At 36.9% G+C, this 27,742-nt stretch overlaps 1 long non-coding RNA gene across 1 annotated transcript in view; it reads right to left on the bottom strand.

Moving 5' to 3' along the window:
• Nucleotides 1-1,539: 1,539 nt before the first annotated feature.
• The window catches only part of LOC143679420 (uncharacterized), a 91,066-nt gene continuing 64,863 nt past the window's right edge, over nucleotides 1,540-27,742 (bottom strand). Inside the window, exon 4 of the long non-coding RNA XR_013173739.1 lies at nucleotides 1,540-1,696. This is a non-coding gene — a long non-coding RNA (uncharacterized LOC143679420). The remainder of the gene's footprint in view (nucleotides 1,697-27,742) is intronic.

The following is a 27,742-nucleotide window of genomic DNA, read 5'->3' as shown; positions in this document are numbered from 1 at the left end:
GTTGCTCGGTGTTCATCCACAACCAAGATGGTGTGACAGGCCTGAGACTGAAGACACAGTGCCTTGAGGGCAACCAATACAGAATTAGTGCTGTTCAGTTTCCCCAGTGAGGAACTAATATGTTGATTTTTTAAAAGTCCACTGCTCTGAAAGAGCTACATAATGAGGTGCAACAGAGCTGGAGCTAAAGGGAGGGGATTTCAGGTATCTGTGCCAAGTTGGGCTCAGTGAATTCTGGAAATTGACCACATAATTGATTTTCCCAGTTTTTTTTTTCTTTTTTAATAATATTGTTGAAATCTGAAATCCTGCTGAAATAACAGATTTTGAAGGTCATAGCACACTCCTTTTCCTGAAATCTTTTAATGGCTTCTCTTTCTCTCTTTTTTTTTTTTTTTTTTGCATAGACAGACTGCAGGAGTCGAACCCAGGTCTCCAGCATAGTGGGTGAGAAATCTGCCACTGAGCCACCATCACATCCTCCTATTGGCTCCTCTTTGACTTCAGGTCATTCTTCAACCTTCTTGAGATGGCATCATGGTTTCTTTCTCCCTCTCCACCTTCATTTCTTACTATTCCTCCTCTCATGCCTTATGATCTAACTGTTCTGACTTGCTTCAGATTATCTGGACAGGCTATGTGCTCTGCTCCCGGGATTCTGCATTTGCTGTTAGGTCTGAGTTAATGACTCTTCTGCTGCTCTTCATCTGGCTAGCCCAGTGATCCTCCAGGAAGCCTGCCCCAATCTTACAGGACAAGATTAGAATACCCTCTTTGATGTTCTCAAGCCATCCTGCCCATATCCTCATTACATGGAACTCATAAAGTAAAATGTCCCATCACATGGGACTCATAAAATCAAACAACAATAAAATGTATCATTGTTGCTTTACTTGTCTGTCTCTGACACTAAGAAAAGGACTCTGGCTTATACAAACTTTGTGTTCCCAGTAGAGTTGCCTGGCCCAGGAAAAGGCTGTATTATATTTTCTGAAGCAATTTACATGTGTGCACTGTCAAGAATTCAGGCTGAATCTAAAAAGTAAAGAGAAAGAAGGTTCTGCTCCTACTGCCAGCATATGGTGTACAAAATGAAATATCAAGTGCTAGCAGTAGCAACAACAGCAACAAATTCCACAGGGCTTCTTGACTTTAGCTAAGCTTTAGTGAGCCTTCTTTTACTGCAATAAATTGGAAAATTAGTAGCTATGACTTTTTCTAGCTGCAGAGGGGAAATGGACTCTGTATTGACTATAGGGTCCCTGAAGGCTCCTGGGAAATGGACTTAGACGGCATGGTTTGGAAGCAGACAGATTAATCAGTGTGGTACTTACATGTGTGATAGGTAAGAGATGGTAAGAGACCCATTTCACCAGTATAGGGAGATCCATGCTTTGCTTTACTTTCATGTCCTTGTGGACCATACCCACTGGCCTCAGTTCTGGTGGGGGAATAGAGGTTAGCTACCCACAGCTTTCTTTTCTTTGTTTCCTTTCCTGTCCTCATCAGCATCCCTGCTTCTATAATACTCACCCCTGTCTTCCATTCTCTTCCATCATTAGGCTGCTCTGCACTCCACAAGGTGGCCATCCCTGCTGACAAAGAACACAAAGCTTCAGGTGCCATGGCTGCTTCATCCTCCGATGTACATGCTCTTGGCTGCAGTTTCACAAGTTTGGTTGAAAAGCTTCATGCCCTGGACAAGATAGAAGGGGGATTCTCTGTGTCAGCCCAGAAGTGATGCTTGGTCCAGCACTTACAGTGTTCCAACATCTTGTTGGCCCTTCTTAAATTTACATGGTGGTTGTTAGGTGTCTTCACCTTAGTAACTGGGGATCTGAACAAATATTGATGAGTCAGCACAAGTTATGAAACTTGTATTTTATAAGATAATGTTACACCAATGAGTATAGACTTTTTTCTCTATCTGGTAGATGCTCTTAGTTCTATGTGTTAATTTGCATTCAACTGATGAAAATGCACTTGAGGAATGAGTGCCTGTGCTCTTCTCTGGTAGAGGTAGACAGTAATTTCAGGAAGAGAGCTTTTGAGGCTTAGGGAGTTTGCTGGGTTGGCAGCTTCCTCAGCCAACACCTGATGGTCAAGTGGAGAAAAGATACAAAACTCCTTGGCTTAATGTAAAAGGCCCATTGTGATCTGGCACTCACCTGCTTCTCCAGCCTCACTGGCAAATAGTCCCTGTTTTAACTCACCAATTTATCTGCTAAGTCTCAGCTAAAGCATCCCTTCCTCAGGGGCCCTGTCTATACACTCTCATAGGACTCTATCTCCATTCTAGCCCTGAGAACACCATATTGTAATTTTATATTTAATCTTCTGTCTTATTAACTGAATTGTGAACTGTCTCAAGAGAAAGGGCTGCATCTTATTTAATCTTTGAATCCTCAGAAACCAGCATAGTCTAGCGCAGTCCTTGTTTCAAGGTTAGCACTGACTAAAATGTATGTTTAAAAGATTAAGGAGCAGGGAAATAATATTATTTTTAATCCAACAATAGATTGGCATATATTAAGGCTTAATCATATTTTGGACATTTAAGCATCAAATATTTATATGTTAAATTGCAAGTTTAATTATAAAATTAAAAGAATTATAAAAGCTTTTGTAAAAAAAGAAATCACCCATACTCTCTTTCATTCTTCTTCTTGAACCATATCTTTAAATACTTTCCCTGATCAATTTCAGAATGGCGTTGTCAAATTTGCTCTCTAAAAATTCCTACTGGGACTGGGACTAGAACTGCATTAAACCTGTAATAGATTTGGGAGGAATTATCATGTTTATAGTATTTTTTCTTCCCACTAGACACATGCTTGCTCCTGGCAGATAACAAATCTTTTTAGTCTTCTAAAATGCTTGGAAATTTTTTTTCACAAGATTATTCCACGGCATTTCATTTTTTATTTGTTGGTCACTGTTAAGCATATAATAATGCGTGATTAAAATATCCATGGTCTCAAATGGTCTGAGCGCTGTCCCCACTAACCCAGCTATCAAGCAAGAAAGTCTTATGCCTCTCCTCCTCCTCCCCAATCTCATTTTCCTTGTGGATACGAGGACTCCAGAAGAGAGTGGGAATGCTGTGGGAATCCACATATTGTTGGCTCCTGTCCCTTCGTCACTAGTATTCTATGAGACTCCTTTACCTGACTTCTGTCATGTTTTCCTAGAGGGCTGGGAAGGCGTCCACAGTGGGGGTGGGGGGTGTGAAGAGGAGAGGCTTCGTGGGATAAAGAAGGACCAATCTCCCTCTCCTATAGCCAAGGATAAGAAACAATTGTGGATAAAGAGTGAGCAGATTCTTGATGTTCCAGCTTTGACAACTGAGACTAGTATTTTTCTGCCTAAAGCTTTCTATGGTTATAGATCTTTTTTTTCTTTCTTTTTTTTTTTTTTTAGTAAAAGAGTCACTCAAAAAACAGATTCAATTTCTCAGTAAATGCAGTGTCATTGTTCTCAAATCTCACTTTCTTGAAAGCTCTTAAGAGATTATGGCTTAGGCATGCTTTTTTGAGCTCAGCCTGAATTGCCAACCTGTAGAACCAAGAGCAGATAAATGTTTATAATCTTAAAGTCACTTGAATTTTGGGAGTTGTTTGTTATACAGCAATAGCTAACTGGCACACTCTTTTCATTCAGCTGCCATTGTCTTAGAGATTAAAAAATAAGAAAGTTTTTGGAAAATAGTGGTCATTTAATAAATTCTTGCTGAATAAATAATTGAATGAATAAATGCAACTGTAAAATTTGTGTTGGGAATTGAATCATGTTTCTCAAAAGGAATGCTCTGGTCCCAAACCCTGGTCCTGTGGATGTGAACCCATTTGTAAATAGGACCTATGCAGAGGTGATTAGTTAAGGTTTGCTCAAACTGAACAAGGGTGGGCCTTCACCTAATATAGCTGAAGTCCTTATAAATAAAGGAAATTGGACCCAGAAAGAGAAGCCTCGGGAGAGGCATGAGCTGGAAATCAACGGAACCCAGAAGAGAAAGGAGAAGGCATTGCCATATGACAGAAAAGCCAAGGAAATCCAAGTGCACAGGCCAGCCAGAAGGTACTAATCCAGGGAGGAGACAGGCCTTCCACCCTCTGAAACTGTGAAGAGGAAATTCCTATTGTTAAGCCAACCTATTGCATGATATTTACTTTAGCATCTGACATGCTAAAATGATCTGTATATTGTTTCTTAGTCAATTACTGGGCTAAAATATGTTCTTCTTGTTCCTTTGGATGTCGTTTTTCCCCTTCTCCTGTACCATTTGGTAGACCTCTCTCTAATAGCAGCAACTGTATTGGATTGCAGTGATGCGCGTATTTCATTAGACTATGAGCAGTTTGAAGGCAGGACCATTTACTAGTCATCTCTTTTTCCTCGGTGTTTGTATGTTCAGAACTCACAAAACATTGTCTCTTTGGGATTTTAAAAGTGTACCTGAAGTTTTGTCCTTTGGAAACTGGTTGACTGCCCTAAAGGTTGTAGTGATTCTCAACTCTGATTTATAATGAAAATAATCTAGAGAACATTTAAAAGTATCAGTGCCTAATTTTACTTCAAGCCAGTTAAATCAGAACCTTTGGGAGGACCAGAGAGTGCTAGTGTGCAGTCAGGGTTGTGAACATTTAGGTTTTAATATCCTTAAAGTGTATTAAGAAATGATCCTCACCAACAAGAAAGAGATACTGTCAATTAATTTGGACTCACTATTTTAATCGTCAAATTTAAACGTAAGTGATAACTAAAGTGCCAAATGTTCTGATATAACAAGTGCTCATGAATCTTTATAAAGTCATAGAGCAATTCATAACAAAATCATGCCATTTATTATTTGATATGAAATTATTTATCTTTAATTTTCATCAGATAAGGCTGTAAAATATTTGTAACAGTTTTTAAATTTTTGACAAATCACCCATTCCAATTTTCCATATTATTTTCCATAAAAAATTTTAAGATATCTCAGTGTTTATTTCTCAGCATTGATTTTGCACATTTTAAAATTAAAATACCCATTTTAAATACTCATTTTAAAATGTTTTTATTCAGCAGTAGTCAATTTAGAACAAACCACTCAAGATTGCCTCTCATCAATATGTATGCATGTGAGGTCTCAATTTGATGATATTAAGCTCTATATTTTTATTTCTTTTACAATCAAAATTTATTTATAGATTGATTTTAATGCACCTATTTTTTTCCATTTGAATACACTATGATCAAAAGTTCACAGCCTTGGTTACATTATGTAACTTGAGAAATAACCAACAACGTCCCCAGTGATTAAATATTCAAGTTTGCAATTATTTTGTAACTTTTATTCTGCTCTTCGCTCACTCTAAAAATTATCATAAAATTTTGAAAGATGTCCGCAGTGTAGAATATGTCCATAAAATATTAAATATTCAATTTTCCTCTATCATGGCTTGAAAAATTCATAATTACATGATGATCCACATAATAACTCATTCTGAAAAGTCATATATGGCACTCCCTCTGTGACTGAGTTAATAATTTACTGCTGTGTGGGATTTTCACTCCACACTGTTAGTCTTGGGAACATTTATTAAGCAAATGTTCATTTGCAAGGATCAGGATGTGAATGAAGAGGGTAAGAATTTAATGAGGAGTGACAGACAGGTGAACTGATTCCATATAGAACTTTAGCACAAGGGAAAGCAGAGAGCTTTATCTTGCATAGCCTCGATAGACACCTGAAATGAAATATAGAAGACAGGGGGCAGGAGGGAAAAAATGACGCTTTCCTGCAGGAGCCAGAGGAGGGATAAATCAAGGGATGTGAAGAATACAATTCAGGCCATTTGAAAAGATACCACTGTATGTGATGCTTTGAGCTTAAGAAGCAGAGGGGATTCCTACTTTTTATATTAAAGTCACCAAATACAAAGAGAATCTTTCATCTTTCTCTCTCCCTTTTTTTTTATATTCCAAACTTTCATTGCTTTCAATAGCTTGAGTAAGAAAGCATGAAAATGTTTGATAAGCAGAAAAAGAAAGAAGTTTCCATAGGACTGATGGTTTTAGGTGTTAGGATGGCTTGTAGAGACTTTTGGGGAAACCATGTTACATTAAAATGAAGGTCTAAAACTATTATGTTGTGCTCAGAAATAAACCTTAGAAATGAATAATCCATATTCTATTATTTGGGTCAGTTACAGAGATATAAATAATGTGAATGAAGCAAGCAGTTTGTATTTGATTTATTGGATAATTGTATTACATAGATAATTGTGACTTCACCTTTCCTTGTTGCCTTGGGCTGATCTTGATCGATCCATATCAGCCATGAGCCACCAGGAGAAGTCATGGGATAAGACTAAGAAGGGTAACCGACTAATTACCTTATCATTGTTATCATTATTAATCCAGTTTTGTTTTTCATTTGACAACCTCAATGTCTTTTCCAGTGCCAGATTTTTATTTAAAAAGCCACGTGAAACTGTCCAATATTCTTTATAGTTCATGGCACATTTTAATCTAAATATTTCACATATATTATCAAACTACTTAGACAGTGAAAGTATAATCACAGTTTGGAGATAAAGAAACTTAGGCTCTGGAAGTTATACTTATCTGAGGGGTACAGATTTTATAAATAATACAGCTTGAACTGAGATTTTCTAATTGCAAATTATATGTTCTTTTCCCTTTTCCATATATCCTTTTCTGGGTTATTTCATGTCATTGGTGGACAGACTCCTTCACTGGTGATGATAAAGGAAGCTTTATCTGCATTCTGCATGTCCTCTGTTAAATGAGCGAGTGGTTGTAGCACTCAGACCCTACATGTTGTTTACCACCACACCATCATGTCACTGACATTCCTTCCTTAACCTTGATTACTTCCTCTTGGCCTCTCCTTCATCCTTAATTCTTCTGGTTGCTTGACTTCTCCTTCTCTTTCTTCACAAGTTGTTTGAATGAAGATTCTTGTGTAACCCATTTGAAGAGACATAAATTGGAGAAAGTAGGTGCCAGTGCAAGTCCTGGCTTTGCCATTGGCTGGCTGCATGACCTGAGACATGTCACAACTCCGAGTGTGTGTCCTCAATTGTGAAATTATGCACTGTAGGTTAGAGAATCTTTTCAGAACTCTTATAGCTCTAAAATTCCATGATTAGAAAATGACGCTGGTGTTTCTATACACATTGATAGGAACAATTCTAAACTCTTTTTTTCTTTTTATACCTGGCCCATTTATTCTTTCAGGGACATATATTATTACATTCATCATGTCTAATATTTTTTGTTGATTCTTTCTATCCATATGAAGAATCTATGGACTCTTGAATTTGAATGTTAATTCCGAGGGTTGGTCAGAAATATTTGTGCTAAAATGTACCTTTGGAATTCTATTTTATCAAATTTTGACAATAATAAAAACCAGAGATTTTCCTTCTGTAAAGTTCTCTGAGGCTTCAGCTTTATGTAAAGACTTGGGGTGAATTGCAATGGTGTTATGGTTTCAAATACCCAAGTACTGTGGAGAGACCTGTCTTCAAAGTTTTCCTCTTGCTGGAGATGTGAATGGAAGCTGGCCATACCTGCTACTCAGTAAAGAATCAAGGAAATGTACATATGTGTATTTTTTTGAAGCGTAAAAAAAGTTCTAGTTTTAACACAGGCCTAGCTCTTTAAGCCAGTTTGTTTCTATTTTATAGATAGAGAATAATAATTTTTCAGTAGTATACTTGATGGGTTTTTAGACTGAATCAGGAAGGCTGTGTTCCGTTTTGAATATGCTGGAGGGATGAAATATATCAACCGCTTTATTCTAAATTTATTTTTTAAAATAAAAAGATTTGCTCTTAATATTTATTTGAGAGTCAAAGTGGGTCTAGTCTTTTCCGCAAAACGGGTCTGACTTTCCTTCATTCTCATCCTCTGTCCTCACAACAATATAAAATCTAAGTACTAGTTTGAACTTGCTGAAACCCACACTGCATCAGTGGTCAACGAACTTGTGTTCACATCAACAAAGGCTTATCCCAAGGAAGACTCCATTTTAGAGACTGATAAGACTGGAAAAGGATTTATAACCAAGTCCTTTGTGTCATAATAAGTCAATTTCCTCATCAAAAATATTAGTTACCAAGGTCCGCATGGGGTCACTTTCAAATGCCAGGGAGAAATGCAGTACTCCATGGTAGACCATCAGTGATTTCTCCGACTATAAATTTCAAGATGAAGCAAGGCAGAATTTTAATCGTGGCACTGAAAAGACCCAACCACATGGTATCTCTGCTACTAAAACATTAGTTAAAATGGCAATACAGAAACAGTAGATGCTGGAGAAACATTCTTCTGAGATATCAAGTACAAGACCATCATTTGTTTAAATGAATACGGGTTCTCGCATGGCAGTATCAAAAACCTGAATATGTATGCATAAAATATACATACCCACACAAATATATATCATTAAAAGTTGCCAACTTTTAATGCAAAGTGTGAGATTTTGTAACTGCAACGAAAATATTTTGTAGGATTTGTAAATTGGAGGCTCCACTGAGTTGCTCAAAAATTATTTGGTTAAAGGGTAAATACACCTTGTACATCATAATGAAAGTCTTATAGGTAGGGATGGAGATTAACACTTCAGGCTGTCCACAGAATATTAATAAAATTCAATATATTTTCTAAAAGGTATAATTTATATTTTGTGGAAATGAGACCCTTTTCTAATAAAATTCTTCTGTCCTTCATTCTGTTCATATAATTTTGCTATAAATCATCCTGTAGGAATTTTTCCCCTAAATATTCATCTCAGGGAGAACCTATTTAAATAAGCCCTCTTAGCAAGATCTTTCAGAATTAAAATTACACTATGAGCAATACTTCATCCAAATATGTTTCCTTCTTTACAATTTCCTCATACCTAAATAATATTTTTGTTGAATTACATTACACTAAAATTGTTGATGTGAGGTGACTTTGATTGTAGAGAAATAGCGCATAAAAAAGATCAACAAATTAGCTTTAGCCTTTTTAATCGCACTATCTCTGAGTTTGCACTATTGCAGCTCATTTCTTCTCCCCATCTACATACATAGTGAGAAAAACCTAAGGGCATTATTCTCAGCTTTACCACAAAGAAAGAATAAGAAAGAAGAAAGAGTGCTGCTGGATACACTGGGTTTCCTTGGTTTCTGGTAAACTACAACATTACGCTCTTTCATTTTTATTTGAAGCTAATTTTACTCCACTGTCGTTAACCATTAGAATAAATTCTTTTATTTTACTCTTTATATAAATATAAGCAATTTGACTTAGGATATGAGGCACAATATGGAGAATAGATAGACTATTGAGCATATACACACATACACAGACATACACACACACTCACAATATATTCTCTCACACAAGGAGACGTCCTTTGAAGGTTTACAGGGGGTCCCACAGGTCCAAAAACCTGAGGCTGCAGGGCTCAGAGAAGGTTTTGGATGGTCTAGTTACACATCTCCTGCTTTGTAAATTATAAAGTGCTTTACAAATGAATATTCACATGCTTTATCTGTTTCTTACATCTGCGCTATGAGGTAGGAAGAGCAAATCTTACCATCCCCATTTTACAAGTATATACTGAGATTTAGTCAGATCAGATTAAGTGAATTCCCAAGATTAAACACCTCGTAAGTATTGTTTCTCAGGGCAGACTTCAAGACTTCCCCACTTTGCTTCTGGTCAAATAGTCTTTTTAACCTCCTGGGCTCTCCCAGGGCCCCTATGTTGTCTCAGCTGGAAGTAAGTCACTGAGGAGCGGGGGTGAACAGGGCGCAGTCTCAAAATACGCATGTACTGACTGTTCAGGGCACATGGGTAAGCTGTAGTGTGCATCTGCATAAGTCCTCAGAGCATTAGGTGCCCCATACACCACTGAGGTGGAACAGGGAGCATCATGAGCTGCAAAATAAATATGTTTGGGAACAAGAATCGCTGCTGTTTAAATCTGTGCCTTCCAAAACCATTTTCTCTACTGAAGACAATGGTCAAAGGGTAGCTGGAGTCTTTCAGTGCAGTCCACAAATGAGCATTGAGTGCCAATGATTCTAAGATTAATTTGAATAATAAATTACAGTGTAATATTTACTGGGTGATTATTATGTCAGACATGTTTTAAAGATGTTTGCATGTATCAATTCAGTTAATCCTCACAACAAGGCTATTATTACTTCTTTTATTGATTACAGTTATGATTATCTTCCCCACTTAATAGATAAAGAAATTGACTTGTTTGCCCAAAGTCATATTACTGGGATGTGGTTTGGTCAGGATTTGAACTCAGTCAGATGCTGCCTCTCTCTCTTAGGAACTGGGTTAAGTGATGAAGATACAAAGATAAATTAGGTCATTTTCCAATAAATCTGTTGTCTATGTGGGAGACAAATATACAGGGAATATCATTCTGGGTAAGAGGCACTACAAGAGAGGCAGAGGCAAGGGACATAAAACCGAGACCACTGTTCCCTAGACTCTCCGCAAGATGGTTTCAGAGGCAGTGAGGCATCATTTGAGTCAAGAGGGATGAGTGAGGGCTTTTCAGTCTTCAGTGCCTGGGGAAGCTGATCCCCAGCACTGGGAATAGCAGCTAAGAAACACAGAGGCAAGGGATGGCACTCTGGCGCATTTATGAACTGCCAGCTTTGGGATGACTGGAGCACAGAATACCAGGCAATGACTGAAACTGAAGTAGGCAGAGGCCAGGTCCTGGAGGGTTTGTAAAGCATGCACATGGGCTGGACTTTATTGTGGATGCCATGGGGAGCCAAGGAAGAGTTTTAAGCCGTAGAGTTATATGAGATTATGTGTTTCTGGAAGGTACTCCAGAATCAGTGGAGAAGATGGATTAGAGGTGGTAGCTGAGGTGAGAAACAGACAGATAAGTTATTGAAACTTGCTATGAGAGAGTATGACGAGGTCTTAAATGAGGGTGGTAGGAATCTAAGTGAGGAAGGGAACTCTGGCCATCTGTCCCTGCCATTCCTAGGGGTGATGGTACTCATATCATCAGTTTCCTTTAATATTTTGCCCAAGTTGGCCGAGTTTTTCATCCACCTTGGAGGAGATGAGGAATGTTATAGAAAGACAGTGTCAGTTATACTTTCTGCTCTAAGTAGCAAAATGGCTTAAAACAATAAGGAAAATTTACTTTTTCACAAGTTTTAAGTTACGGTAACTCCAGGCTTTTTCATTCAGTAGTCCAGTGACAACACCGTCCTCTATTTGCTCTATCACATTCAGTGTCATCTGTCTCTCTTCCAGCTAGTCCCCTCATGTTCTCAAGACAGCTGCCAAGTTCCCGGAGTCACGGCAGACAACATCAGCAAACAAACTAGGGAGGAGTCCAGGCTCTCTTGATGCAAATGGCTGCCAGATATGAAATCAGGGTTCTTGTGGTAAGGAAGAAGGAAGAATGGCACAGTAGAAGGCTGATTGCAAATATAATCTTTAGCTTCTTGCATTAAAAATAGGTCTTGAAGTAAGAAGAGGATCTTGTATGTCACATCAATCAACAGATCATTTAGATAAGAGAAAGAAAAAAGGAGGAAAGTGAGACCCCAAAGCTGCTTAAAAAAGAAGAAGAAAATTATTTAGGCAAGCCTATATGACCCCCATTCCTTCCTATAAGAAAATAGTTGATTCCTATTTATAAGAATACTGTTTATTCCTATTTATAAACAGTGTGTGGCAGTATGAAAACAGAAAAAATTCCTTCTTATGTTCCTATAAGAAGGGAGTACTTATTGCTAATGTAACGTATTAACTTAACAAAACCTCTAGGAACTATTTGTGCTAAGTGTTTGTGCTAAGGAAGTCTTTAATAGGAAGTATTTTCTGAGATAAGGTCTAATTCTTTAATTGCAATTAATTTGTGCCCAATTAAATAGTAGGCACTAAAAACTATAGTGGGTATAAATGAAGGAAACAAGATGGTAAGGGGTTTAGAAACCTTGGGGAGTTTCATTTACAGAAGATAAAGTGATGGGAAAACTACTGTCTATAAATATATAAGGGCTTGTGTTGATAAAATCAGATAATAAGCATAAAATTGCATTAGAAACTCGAAACTGTTATGGACATGTTAGCTCTTTCTATTTTATTTCATTCTGTATAGTTTCAGATGACATAAATAGACCCAAAGGGTCAAACGTATAAGGAAGCAGATTGCATCTCCACACATAAAAATGAAACGAGCTATCTAACGATGGAATAGACTACTTTAAAAATGTGAGCCCAAAGTCTTCAAGACAGCATGGATCTCTCTGCCAGGGCTGGACTAGATGTGCTTTAAGTTTCCTTTAAGACTCTGCCTCTACTGTTCTAACAAATACTTTCTTAACTTTCTCAGTAACAAATTTATTCAATTCCCCCCCCCCCCAAATTATCTCCCCCTAGAAAACAGTGTACTAAGGGCGTGCATCTGGTGACAGGTGGCTTCCATGCCCAGGAGGATGACTGTTCCCGGCGCTGAGGAGCAGGAGCTGCTGGGAGTGGAGGCCTGGGGCCAGCAGCAGCACCTGGAAATCAGAAGTGCAGACTCTAGCTCCACCCCAGACATGCTGAGGCTGAATCTGCACTTTTACAGGATCCCCTGATGATTCCTGTGCACACTGAAGCTCGAGAAACACTGAGCTAGATACCTAGAGCACTCCTAAAACCAGGCAAACTCCCATGCAGACCAAGGCAGCACAGACTTTTTAGTTCTTTAAACCAGAAATGCTTCAGTTCAGTCCCCTGGCCTGCTCTTTTATTAGAGCAACTAACCAAAACCTCAGAGTGAGCTCAGTGGGCTGCTAGTGGGTTAAAATCAGTGATATCCACAATGTTCTATTGATAAATTATTAAGTATCTTATTTATTTTTCCTCTAGTCGTGCACCGTGGTTAGCTTCCTTTCCTTTCCTCCTTCCTTCCTTCCTTCCCTCCCCATCTCCCTCCCTCTTTCCTTCCTTCCTTCATCTTTTCTTTCAGTTTAGTTTCTTTTTTTTCCAAATTGACACGCAGACCTATTCTTTGCCAGCCAAATTATTCTATTGAGACTGCAGAATGCGTTTTATGAGAGGACTTGGTAACAGATGTTCTGAAAAAAGGTGAAAGTACCCTGTACCAGAAAGAACCTTAACAATTAAGGCACGGATTTAATCCAAAGTTTGCTTTTCTTTGCAGTGAAGAAGTTTCATCATTGGACCCTCTGGAGTTAAATCTTAGAAAGTTGGAACAATGGACGTTTCCTGACATCACAACAGAGGGTGTTTCTTCAAGGAAAATGGAAAATATAAAAAATATGGACTTCTAGTTTGGAGAACTCTTATGTTGGCAGTTGTAGTATGGCCATATTATTATGTTGTTATATTACATTAGTCAAATATATGTATGTATGTGCATTTATATCTATGTGTGCATGTGTGCATATATATGTTCATATATATATATAAAATGCATATCAGTGAAGAACCATTTTATTTGTCCTTTTTGAGGTGGGAAAAACATTTATTTGAAGTGCTGCGACAAATTCCATGTGCTAGCAGACAAGGGAAATGCAAATCATTACCATTGTTCATTTCCAAGGCATCGTTCTTGGTTATAAAATCTACTCAAAGAGCATATTAGCAAAGCAGTGTTTTAAAAAGTATTCATTAAGCAAAAACACAGAATCTCTATAACAATTTAAACAAATGATATTATGATTTTGTTTCGATTAAGACACTATAGGAATCAATGAGTGGCTCCTTAAATCTTTGGTGGAGAGGAATATTCCAGCTACCCAGCTTAAACCAAAATCTGTGCAGCATTCATTTTCTGAGGTTTTTAATAAGCTATAGCAGCAGTACTTCTGGTTGAATACTCTCCTTTATCAGTATCAATAAATACTTAACCTTTTGAAGCCAGCATGCACATCCGAAGTAAACAATGAAATATCTGTTAATTCAGAAGACTTAGACTCTGAAACTGTTTGCACAACACTGTGACCTAATTTCTGCACATTAGCATTTTCACCCGTGATAGTCTGACCCTGTCCTTGCCATAGAGCCATGAAGCACCTTTGGACTTAAAAATAAATGCAAATAAAGCCATCATGTTTTGCATCCCCACAGATACAATTCCACCTTGGACAGCACTCTTTAGTATTATCCCATGTCTGCTGAAGAATTCTATTTTTGCCACAGATTTCAAATCTACCCGGTGTTACTTTTCTTAATTAAGCTGGGCTGCTCTCACAATTCAAAAAGCTTCATTATTTTTCCTCTTTAAATTAAACTCCCTGTGCAATGCAGTGACCAAAACAAATAATCTATGACCTACAAACAAGACACTTGCTTTCCCTGAAGAATTACGTTCCTGTTTCCTCTCGGTGATACATCTTTGAACCTCTCTTTGCTGTAGCGACCTTCTGGTGCTCATTAGCATGCTGATTACCATTAACACTGCCATAATGCAGCAATTTTCTTGGTGCATGTCGAGGAGAAATGCTCATCTGAATGCAGTCAGGGGACAAAATGAACTGCATAAATCTACAGCGCAAACTGGATCTTGTCCAACTTTGCACGAGTCGCTCTCCTCTCCTGGTTGTGACATCATCATCTAGATTCCCACTGACAGCTTAATAAGTGTTTCAGGGTTTCATATTTAATTTCCTTTTGTCTCCATATATCACATTTCAACTTAATTTCAGGAGTACCTGACCCCCTAATTACCACATTTCATAATATATATTTACCTTTAATCTTTTAGCTGTGTCCCCTAATGGCCTTGTTATGAGATTTATATCTCCTTTACTTTTTACATCTTTTTTCCATATTTATCTTTATTTAAATATTGGTCAGTAGAATTGGATTTAAATATACACACTTATGGAGCTAAGGACAAGATTGAGATGTGAGCCATCTGTAATATTTTGTGAAGAGTTGTACATATAACTATTTTGCAAGCTAGAATTATATGAATAGTTACGAATGGAAATAAAGTTTTAGTGGCAAGAATAATGGCTGTCTGTGACCTGGATATTTTTCTTATCACTGTCACAGATATCCAATGGCAGACTGACCACACTAATCTCCAAGGGTGAACTGAGGACTGCTAACTCTCAGCTTGCAGGTTATAAAGCTGACAGGAAACTTATGTGACCCTCTGAAAATTTTTTTTCTGAATTCTTCTTGGAGGGTAGCATTTTAAACACTACAGCCAATGAACAAACAGCAGCAAGAAGATTATGAAATTTGGTTGCCTTAATGCTTGTATAACTTGAATGATAAAGAAGGTGGCAGAATCAAAATCACTACTAAAATAATATCTTATCTGATGTGATTACAAAATAAGCCAAATGTGAATCATCACTCTGAAAAAAGAAGAAAAAGTTATGCATGTTATGATCAGGAAGGGTCTAAAATTCAGATTTATAGTCCTTAAAAACAATAAGCTGTGGCCATTTTTATTTTTAAAACATGAAATAAATTCACTTTTATGCATAAATTTTTCAAGAAAACTGAAAAATGATGAAGCAAAGAAGAAACTCATGTTTATCATTACTCTAACATAGACTATTTGAATTTAGTATACATGCGTGAGCATTATACTTTCTGAAAGTTGCCTTGATAAGATTCAAGTTCTGGTTTGACTATGCCTCTTTAAGTACATTTCGCAATAGTCGCTACTCTAAATTAATTCCTAATGTTCATGGAACTTAAGTCTCTTTGTATAATCTATCCCTCTTGAATTTACACTCTCAAGGCATCATTTCTTTAATAAAAGTAGTAACCTCAAAAGGTTAATATAGCCTCCCGGCATTGCCAAATGATTCCAAAAGAGGAACTCATTTTCCTAAGCAAAATAGCTCAACAAATGTCCTGGAACTATATATACTATCCAGAACACATGGGGAACATATTCTGCAACCAAGAAAGTTGTATGGCTATCAGAAATGGTTTGTCCCAAGGTAAAAATCTATAATCTGGTGCATGTCTGGATTGTGAAAGTTCAGCTGTAAATGTTTATAAACAAATAAACAAATAAATAGAGCATGCATATAATTATTCATTCATTCATTCAACATCCAACATCTATCTGTTGGATTTCTGTTTACAATATTCCAATCACTCTGCTAAATACTGGGGTTATAAAGAAAAATGATGAACAGTTCACATTGAGAAGGAACATAGCGTTATAGAAAAAAAAAAAGCACAGGATTCAATGCTGGGTCTGATATTCAACAACTGTGCTACTTTGATAAAATTTCATAACTTTTTGAGAGTCCATTTCCTCCACTTTAAGTGAAGATAGCACTGCATGAAGTTTAGATTATTTGATAATAAAATAAGGCAGTACAAGTAAAAAAAACCTAGTATAGATGGCGCCTGATAAACAGTAGGTCTAGATAAATATTAGTGTCATATCCTTCTTTCCCTGCCCTTTCTCTGCTAACAACCCAAACTTGCAGAAGCCGATTAGAGAGTAGGAAAAGGAAAAATAAAGTGTCATGCCACTTATCATACTATCTTATTGTTATGTTGAGGCATTCTGTATTAGCAAGAAGAGCAAAGTGCTGTGCATTCTGTCCCAGGTGGGGAGTAGTGAGGGACATAGTACAAAGCCGTAGAGTAGTGTCTAGGAAAGAGGAAATATTCAAATTGGGTTTTGAAAATGGAGCAGAATTACCCCAAGCTAAGAAGATGGGAAAGACCCTCCAAGCTGAGCAAAGCTATGAATGCATGGTCAGGCTTAGTTCACTGAGCAACGGGGTGTGACTTCAGTGTGTACATCTGTATCTAAAGAATTTAAACACTCCAAGTAAACTTGCTTTTTTTCCTTCTAACGCTCCTCTACTATCCCATCTTCTCATCTTAATAGCACATCATATAATGGCCAAGAAAAACATGTATCATACATCACTAAGTACAGATCAGGAAGATCAACACCCGGTTTTTGGAGTTGCAGATATAAATCACTTCACAGGAACTTTCAAATATAAGGAGACGTTTTTAGCTGGCCCAACCACTATGTGGCCCGACTGAGCCTCTGAACAGTTTCAGTTTTATGCTTTGGAAAGATGTCTAAGGAAAATTATTCTTCAGACAGTCCTTAATGCTATAAGTTCCTTTTCCATGTGGAAAAAAAATCTTTCATTTCATTAATAGACATCAAGACATACAGCTACTTACATTTGCATTTAGGGTATAAGATTTTTCTTTCTTAAAAGCAAACAAAATAAAGTGAAACAGAAACTATTCCCCCTTTTTCTTGTTAACCAAGTAGTACATATTCACTTTAAAAACTTCAAGATACAAATAAACATAAGACAACAAAAAAAATGTCATCCAATATCCTATGACCTAATGATAGCTAATATTTGAATTCTAGGGGATTGTGGCTTCTTTAGTCTTTATTTTATACACATAATGTTTTAGCTTTCTGTATAAAATTTCAATCTGTTTTTATCATTTGAAGTATCAGGAATTCTTACTAGAAATACATTTTTTCCTCCAATATGATTACAATGCTATTTAGTATTTTAGTGTAAGTTTGTGACATGATTTGTTTAAACAAATTTCATGTTCTTATTCATTCAGTTTGCTTAAAAGAATGCCACGATAACATTCTCTCAGTTTGTGAATTTTCCATCAGTCAATACTTCTTTAGGATTCATTTGTAGAAGTGGAATATTTCAAAGGCATATTAATTTTTTTATGGGCATATTCATTTTAACAGTATTTGATGTATTAAAATTGGTTACACAAAGGGCAAACCAATACAAGTTTTTACCAAAAACTTTATGAGAATATCTATGTCCCTATAACTTTTCTAACATTAGTCACTAAAATAATATTTTTAAAATTTCCCATTTGAGTTTTTTTAAGAATATGTTTTAATAGGAAGGGACCACTTGAGCTCTAAAAGTTGCGGGGGAGGGATAGAGCGAATAGAAATTGAAACAGAGAAAAGGGATTGCTAGTCCAAGGATGTGCCTTGCCTAGTTTGTGCTTTTGCCTGAGGTCAGCTCTGAGTTTGTAGATGTGTATTCTGCATTCCATCTAAGAGAACATGATATGCTCATTTAGATTTCTCAAAATAAAAAAAAACCCACAAAATAAAATAAACTACTTTGAAAACTTTCCTAATCTCTCGAGGTCACTACGAATATGCCCTTTCTTTCTCATTGGAGTTGCCTCCTGCATTGTAACAGTAAGGGCAAGTGACAGAGGTTAAGCATCAACATATTTACAAGAAGTGTCCTCACCCTCTCTGAAAATCCCTGTGGAGTGGGAACACAAAGATGCCTACTCCACAGGCAGGATTACTTGTTGAATTCAGGAGATGTTTGTTTTTTATTCATATGACGACCCAGAAATTGGAAACTTTACAAAATAGATCATTGAGAAAATTGTGGAAATAAAATCACCAAAATGATTTTTTTTAAATAATATTTTCAGGGAATGTCACCTTATTTTCTCATAATTTACTAAGTCATAAACTTGGTATTGAGTATAAATAAAAGACTTCTACTTTGAGATTGCCTTAAATTATAAATAGTAATTATCGTGTAGTTAAGAGGACTGCTACCTAGTATAGTTTGGATAAAAAGACTGGTTACCATGTAGTAGAAAGTGTTAAAAGGACTGGTTGTGAGACAGTGGGCTGATATAAAATGTACTTCTATCACTCACTAGCCGTGTAACTTTGGCAAGTGGCTTAATCTTGTTATACCTCAGTGTCTCTGTAAAGAAGCCTTCTTAAAAGGTATGAAGATAAAATGGCATATCTGTTAAGTACTTAGGAAAATGTCTGGCTCATAATAAGTGTCCGATAAATAGTAGATTTAGTTGTAGCTGACTATGAGCCTAATGGCTTAAGTTCCTCATGAGTTAATCTTGTGTGAAATAAAGAGTCTGTACTCTAACAACATTTCCCTTATAGTTTTGAAATGTCCACAAACAATAAAAACAAGGAGAGGAATAGATGCATGTCAAATTATTAAATACTCACACACGAAATCTGAGACATAGAGTAAGCCGTTGTCCTGCCACATTGCTGAGATTTTGTTAAGCTTGTTTCAGCCATAAAGTTGGCTGGGGCAGAATTTATTCCTGGCAACCTCCTATGAAATTAAAGACATGACTTTTTAAGGTCAGGCCTCAATTCCTATAGGTTAATTGGTCTGAGATGAAAGATAGATGATTTGTTTTTTCAGGAAATAGAAAGGTGATATCAACCAAACAACTAAATTTAAAACAATTAAATTGACAAATAGGGAGGTGTATGTATAATTCAGTGGTGGAATTCTCGCCTGCCATGCGGGTGACCTGGGTTGGATTCCTGGCCCGTGCACTTGCCAAAACAAATAAAAAACAAACAAACAAACAAAAAATTCAACAAAGGATGCTGCAATAACGGGATACTTACTTGGAAAAAGAATGTAATATGACCCCCGCCATAGAGAATACAAAAAAATTAAAGACAAATAGGCTTTACTTTTGGTATCTTGGTGTTCTAGTTTGCTAGCTGCTGGAATGCAATATACCAGAAACGGAATGGTTTTTAAAAAGGGGAATTTAATGAGTTGCTAGTTTACAGTTCTAAGGCCGAGAAAACATCCCAATTAAAACAAGTCTAAAGAAATGTCCAATCAAAGGCATCTAGGGAAAGATACCTTGGTTCAAGAAGGCCGATGAAGTTCAGGGTTTCTCTCTCAAGTGAGAAGGCACGTGGCAAACACAGTCAGGGCTTCTCTCTCAGCTGGAAGGCACATGGCGAACATGGCATCATCTGCTAGCTTTCTCTCCTGGCTTCCTGTTTCATGAAGCTCCCCAGGAGGTGTCTTCTTTCTTCATCTCCAAAGGTGCTGGCTGGTGGACTCTCTGCTTTGTAGTGTTGCTCTATCTGAATCTCTCTGAATCTCTCTGAATCTCTCATTCTCCAAAATGTTTCCTCTTTTATAGGACTTCAGAAACTAATCAAGACCCACTCAAATGGGTGGAGACATGTCATCCCCTAATCCAGTTTAACAACCATTCTTAAATAAATCACATCAACCAGTGAAATGATCTCATTACAGTTTCAAATATACAGTATTGAATAGGGATTATTCTACCTTTAAGAAATGGAATTTATATTAAAACATGGCTTTTCTTAGGGCACATACTTCCTTTCAAACCAGCACACTTGGGAAAGTGAGAATCCTGGCCAAATGACAAATCAGATCCTAGAAAATGAATTCAGATGCAAAGCCTATCTCACAAGAGGCCGGAAATAATTGACAAACAATTCAATGATATCTATCTCTAGAGTCAAGATTACTGAAGATTGTATAATGGATGGCTGGGTACCAAGCTATCTTCCTTTATCCTTTTATCTCCCCAAATATTTAGCAGGGTTTATATATATAGGCATTCGAAAACTACTCATTTCTAATTAATTCAAGTACATTGGATTTCATTTTTTTTGCCATGTGCTTAATATAATGCTGTATAATATTTCAGCATAGAGAGAGTGGGATATCATGTAGATACCAACTAGTTGAACATTTACTACCAGGAACAGTCAGTTGTCCTAACTGAGAATTCATTCTCCAAAGGTAGTAGACTTAACTTTATATCAGACAGCCCACAATCTAGAGATAGCTACCTCAAGTGTGTAGTAACTATCCATATCCATTACCAACAAATGCTTGAGGTAGAGCTAATTAACACAGTGAATGTCAATAATGGGTTTTTACTGGTGAAATTAGTGGCATGTTATTTAGCATGCTTAATGTTAAAATGAACTCTTACTGTGAAGAGTAATTATGCAAGATATGTGAATTGGCTAAAACATTAAAAGGATATCCTTCCTCTGTTCCTCTTGCATGAACAAGGGTTAAGCACCCAGAAATATCTTAGCCAGTACAGGGCATAAAGATTGATTCTGCAAGGACTATGAGCTCAGTCCTTATTTGGGAGATAACTGCTTGTCTGATACCAACTTTAAGGGTAAAAGATATCTACTTCTATAATAAGGTCACATTTCATGAGTGCTTAAAAGGACACTGAGTTCACAGAACAGATTGCATGAAGTGAATTGAGGTCTACTTGCTAATGAATAGTTATTTAATAAGTGAATATGTAGAGGAGTAGGATTGTGTGGTGTTATGAAGCTGGATGTACCCCAGCAAAACATGCTCTTAAATCTAATCCATTCCTAAGGATGTGGACCCACTGTAAATAGGAGCATTTGACAAGGTTACTTCAGTTAAGGTATGACCCACTTCACTCAGGATGGGTCTTAATTCTAATACTGGAATCCTTTATAAATGGAATGAATACAGAGAGAGAAACACATAGAAGCTGAGAGAGAAAGCCACAGTAACAGAGAGGAAGCCAGTCTTCAAGAAGAAAGTATAGTTTTGATGATGCCTTGATTTAGACATTCCTCCAGGCCCCAAACTGTAAGCTTATTAAATTAAAAAATTTCCATTGTTTAAGCCAATACATTTCATGGTATTTGCTTTAAGAAGCCTAGGAAACTAAAGCAGATTTTGGTACCAGGAGAGTGGGGTGCTGCTATTGCAAATACCAAAAATGTGGTATTTTCCAACATAGCTTTGGAATTGGGTAACGGTCAGACGCTGGGAGAATAGTGAGGCACTTGATAGAGAAGGCCTACATTGCTTTGAAGAGACTGTTATAAAAAATACGGATGCTAAGTTACTTCTGATGAGGCCTTAGAAAAAAATGATGTTATTGGAAACTGGAGAAAAGGTGATCTTTGCTTTAAAATGTTAAGAGAACTTGGTGAAATTGAGTTCTGATGTCAGATGGAAGGCAGGACTTAAAAGAGATGAGTTTAAGTATCCAACTGAGGAGATTTTCAAGTTAGGTGTGTAAAGTGCAGCCTGTTTTCTCCTTACAGCTTATAGTAAAATATGAGAGGAAAGAGATATGCTGAGAACTGAATTCCTAGGCACAAAGAAACCAGAGATTGGTAGTTTCAAAAAGTCTGAGCTTTTGGAAAGTGAGTCCTCAGAGAACAGGGCTCCATGTGAGGGTTTAACTGAACATAGATCCAAGTCAGCCTTTTCAGTGCAAGTCAAGATTGGAGGCACAGTTATCCAGGAGGGAGTTGTGGAAAGTTCTTTTTTCTTTATTTTATATTCTTTCAGTAATATTATTACTGAATCCTACACTTGACTCTGTTAATACTTACACAGACTTTGTAACCTGAGAAGATAGTATTTTATTTTCTTCTTTTAAAAAAGAAATCCATGCTTTCATAATAAGAACTATTAGAAATGCAGATGAGGAAAAATAGTCATGTTTTGGTTTGTTAAAGCTGTCAGAATGCAATATACCAGAAACAGAACAGCTTTTAAAAAAAGAGAATTTATTGGAGGAGTGCAAGGGTAGTTCAGTGGTAGAATTCTCGCCTGCCATGTGGTAGACCTGGGTTCAATTCCTGGTCCATGTACTTCAAACATGAAGACAAAAGAAAGAAAAAACAAACAAAACAAAAATTCAACAAATGGTGCTGCGATAATGGGATACTCACATGGGAAAAGGATGAAATGTGACCCCTACCATACAGCATACAAAAAAAAGTGAGAGAATTTACTAAATTGCAAGTTTACAGGTTAAGACCATGGAAAATGTCCAAATTAAGACACCAACAAGAGGCTACTCAAGAAAGGTTGATGCCATCAGGAATATCTCTGTCAGCTGGAAAGGCACATGGCTGGCCTCTGCTGGGGCCTTTGGCTTCTGGACACCTCTCTCAGGTGGGAAGGCACATGGTGACATCTGCTAGCTTTCTCTCTGCTAGCTTTCTCTTATCATTTCCTAAGACTTCTCCAGGGTGTTTTCCTTCTGCATCTCCAAAGGTCTCTGACTGTGTGGGCTCTAAAGCTATTTCCAAAATATCTCCCTCTTGAAGGATTCCAGTAAAGCAACCCCTCCTTAAATTGGTGGAGACACAACTCCCTGGAAACCACCTAATCAAAGGGTTCCACCCAATTTTAGAAACAACTTAATAAAAAATATCTCACCCAACAATATCGAATGGGAATTAAAGAAGTTGGTTTTTCTGGGGTACACACAATTTCAAGCCAACACAAGTTACTAATACTGCTATCACTCAGAGGATACCACTGTTAAACTTTTGCAGCATATGTCTTCTCTTTTATAACCTGTTTCCTTAACAGATCTTAACATATTTCCAGGTCACTAGGTATAAGCACATAGAATAGACAGCCTTACTTTAAGAAGTATAATGTTTCAATATCACATCCCAAGACCACCCCAAGAAACTCTTTTTTTTTTTTGCTTTAAAAAGGGAATCTTTAAGTTGCAAGTTTACAGTTCCAAGGCTATAAAAATGTCCAAACTAAGGCATCCAGGCAAAGATACCTTGACTCACTTGACTCAAGAAAGGACGATGGGTTTGAAACACCTCTGTCAGCTGGGAAGGCACTGGGCTGGCATCTGCTGGGTTTAGCTTCTGGGTTCAAACAGCTTCCCCAGGTGCATTTACTTTCTGCAACTCCAAACATCTGGGTCTCATGTTGGCTCTGTCAACTTTCCCTCCAGGACTCTTAAAAGCCTTTTAAAGTAATAACTATGTGTTGGGAGGATATGTCTAACATTGTAACTCAAAGGACAATAAAAGTTGATTATCAGGTGTATCTATGCTATCAGCCTACAGCATTGTTTTGACAGGAAGTGTAGTATTTTCAGCAAAAATATTGTCATAATTCCAAAATCAATATCTTGATGATCATAGATGGCATTGCAGAAGCCATTTGATGCTGCTGTTGTGTAAATTTTGCTACATTTTGTTCTGGGAATGAGTCAATATGGTCAAAGATCGAAGCCTGGGCACTTTGGCAGCAGTAAAATCAATGCCATTCTGCCCTTTTCTTATTGATGGGCTGTACAGGACCACACTTAGGCACAATTCCATATTCACATTTGGGTAAACACCTCCAAAAAATGAATATTAACTATTTGACATCTGATAGAAGTAACCAGCAGAGCGTTCTTCCTTCAAGATGAATGATAAAATCTCAACAAAAGATTTTATTTTATTTCTTAGATTTCTATGATATTCTACCATCCACACCTTCCTTAATTTTATGTGTCTAATGGTTATGATTATTAATCATAAGTAATCAAGCTGCAAATAAGTGTGTATCCATGTTTTGGTGGTTTGAAATCGCAGTTCTTTACTGGAGATAGCCAAATAAGGCAGGTAACCTTACAAGTAAACAAAAAGAAACAAACCCTAAATCACACTGGAACTCCTACCAAGAATTCCAGGTTTTCATCCCCTAACTTAAAGAGTAAGGCAAAGACTCTTAATTGGTCTTGCCTTTTGCTACGGTTCAGTCTCTTAGGCTCTCCTGAGTTTTATAAACCAAGAGCCATCAGAGAGAAAAAGGAAGTTAAAACATATTAATATGTTGAAGTGTGGAAAGGAGAATCTCGGCATTTCCCATGTGGATGTGTTTTGATTTCATGTGGATTTATTTATTTTCTCTCTCATGTGGAACTTCAGAGACAAAAACTGAAAGTGCAGAAAATCCCATCTGAAATGCTAACCCACTCTTTCAGAAGCCGTGAGTTCATGCAGCTCAGTGCCAGAGCACTCAAAGCTCTGTGGTGGAGGGCAAGCTTCTGTATTTATCTCTCTGTTGTTAATTTCCAATCTATCACAGACTGGTATTTTGATAAAATACAAAATCAACCTCTTGGTTGACATGGCAATACCAAATCTATAAATGTTTTAAAACGCTCTCCATTTTTGTGCCAGTACAGACCGAATAGGTGGTTTAGTGAACTAAACTTGATTTAGAGAGTTGAGATTGGTATTGATCTCAGTTTAGATGCTAAAAAGTTCAGATGACCCAGTTAGATCATTTAACTTTTCTAAATTCTGTATCCTTCTGTTTCAAGTTTCTCAGGGTCATGTCACGATGAAATGAGATTTTCGATGTTAAACAGCATTAATTAAAAATGTTTCAAGCACTGTATGTAACCAGATAGGAGAATTTGTTACCAGTTCGTTTGGTAACTGGGAGCAACTTCAGTACATCTATTTTCAGCCTTTCTTGTGGATAGTCACTTTAATGAACTGCTGGGAGGAACCATTAATTATAGGAAACACAAAATTAAGAACACACAAATATACAAGTAGTAAAGTCATGTGGATATGTGTATATGACTCTTGGTGAAGTTTTGTGTAAGAAACCTGACCAAATCTAAAGGACATGAGAGTGACCATGTTTCCTTTGATATTCTCGTAAGTTTTTTAAAAGGAAAGTGAATTTCTCATATAGGAAGTGACTTGAGGGACCCTGATTATGCTTACCTGAGACAGGTGTGTATTTTTCTCCTTACCGTGAGGCAGAGGCCAGTGAGAAGGGAATTATATGGCTAGGGTGAAGCATTGTCATTTGCAGTGGGAAACAGTTTTTGTTTTGTTTTAAATTTGAAGAAACTCTAAAGCATCTGAAAACTTTTAGAACCCATCTCCAAGACAGAATTATAAATCCATGAAATGTGTATAAATATGTTGCTCCTGGAATATTAGGCTCCTGTATGTCATCACAATTTCCCTTCCCATTGCTCACAGCGTTCTGCAAATGGGCAGGAAGTTCGCCTAAGCTGAGTTAGAAGAAAAAAAGGTGAGCAGCACTCATCCAAAGGCATCAGCAGCCCCACAGATGTGGTAAGAGTGATGTTTCTGATGAGACAAGGCACCTGGCTACTGCTTCCCCAATTCAGGGAAACCGTACCCAGAGAGTTGCTTTGGAAATGAGTCAAATGATCCATGACGGGAGAAGCCGATTTATTTGTCTAAATTTAGGCAGTAGGCGTTGAAACTACCCCCACTCATCAAGGTTTATGCAAGGCCATTATAATATTTCCACATTATCTCTCCCTTTATTAATTCATCCAAGCAGTCTATTTGCTTTTTGGCCCAATGCAGCCCATTGAGCAGACATCTTAATTGAGCTGTTCATAATGATGCTGAGATCTTTTTCGTAAGAGGTGCCAGCTAATTCAGAGCCCATCAGACCCATTAGTGTGTGAGAACTTTAAATGCTCTTTTTCAGTATGCATTACTTTGCAATGAACTACTTGGGAGTACATTGGCCATGTATAACCTAATCAATTCCTTTTTCAGTTTCTACAGAAATACCACAGAATCATCCAGTCTTTCAGCTAGCTTTAAAAATAATGTTGTGATCTCAAGGTTAAACTGGTTGGCCAAATTTCAATTCTTCTTTCTTTCAGGATTTACATTTTCAGAACTTACTTGGTTTTCAAAGCCTATGTTTTATATTTCAAGCTGAAGTCGTATTTGAAGTTTATTCAAAAGTTTTTTATTTAAAAAAATATCTACCTGGAAAAAGCCTCAGACATTACAACTCTCTGAAAAATTAAGGAAATCAGAACATATGTGCCTTATAATGAAATCCAACCTAGGGAACATACATTTTAACATTCAACTGAGATAATGGATTCCAATGGAAACCACATCTAATAATTTTACACACATTTGAATATCACATCTAGCAAAACACTGGTTTTATTTATAGTCCACAATTTGAAATTGGCTGAAATGAGTTTAAGGTTATTATTTTTCCTCAATAACCTTGGGAATTTAAAATTAAAAGCAATCTCTATCTTCTATTATTCCAATTCTGCCAAGAGAGAGGCTTAATTTAAGTTTTTCTGGGAGAGATGGGCATCTAATATGCTTTAAAAGAGGGAGATTTATGTTCTGTGAGCATTAACTTATGTAATAAAAACTCTTTTCCTTAACCAAATCTTTACAAAATGAAGTGAAAATTAATCATAATATTTGGTTCTCTGTAATGTGGACTATTTAGGCTAGTCAAAGGGCTAACTTACCAATCAAACTAATTGTATCCCAACCTTGACTTGCAAATATTTCAAACTTATCTAGAAACTAATTGAATGTTTCATACTTCAGGATTTTTCTAAATTGCAAAGTTGTAATAATGACATAAAATTCTTACTCTCTGTGGAGAAATGGAATTGGGCTGCATCTTTATTGAAACTGCTTTCTCACCCTTCCACTGCTCACATGTCTCCAACACCATCTTGGGTTCTTATTCTTTGTCTCCTATTCATAAAACTTCATACAATGAAGAACATAGATACTGACATTGCAATGGCTTTTAGTTCATTCTGATTGGCTTAGGACCCCAATATAAAATTGACAATATTTAGTAGCAATAATATGCATCACTATCCATAATGATAAAAAAAGAATATATTTGTATTTTAAGAGTATTTTTTTCCAGGTGATAGGTGAAGATCAACAGGAATCATTTTAGTCTTCAACTCTGGACTCTTAAGAATAATTTCAACTTGAAACAGGCAAAAGAAAACCATTAATATTGCATGTGCCAGTGTTAAATAATGCCAAGAGTCAAAGTACTTCACCAAATTCACCCTGGAATCACTGGGGGATCATGATGGTCAAAGCTGGTCAGGTGTGAAGTTATTTATTGTCAATGGTTTCTCTTGGCTGATAGAAGCTTAATGTCATGTTCAGTAGGCTGTTTAATAAGTGATTTGGGTGATAATGACTTCAGCTTTACATGTTGTGAGTGTCATCATTTTTAAAGTCAGCTTTGGTATGCAATTTGCCTATCACACTGTATGCTATTGATTACTTCCAGATCCCTGGATCTTCTTATATTCCCTG

The sequence above is a fragment of the Tamandua tetradactyla genome, chromosome 4 (genome assembly GCF_023851605.1).
Source record: "Tamandua tetradactyla isolate mTamTet1 chromosome 4, mTamTet1.pri, whole genome shotgun sequence".
Lineage (NCBI taxonomy): Eukaryota > Metazoa > Chordata > Mammalia > Pilosa > Myrmecophagidae > Tamandua > Tamandua tetradactyla.
Note: the sequence above shows the minus strand (reverse complement) of the source record. Positions and strands in the feature narration are given on the sequence as shown.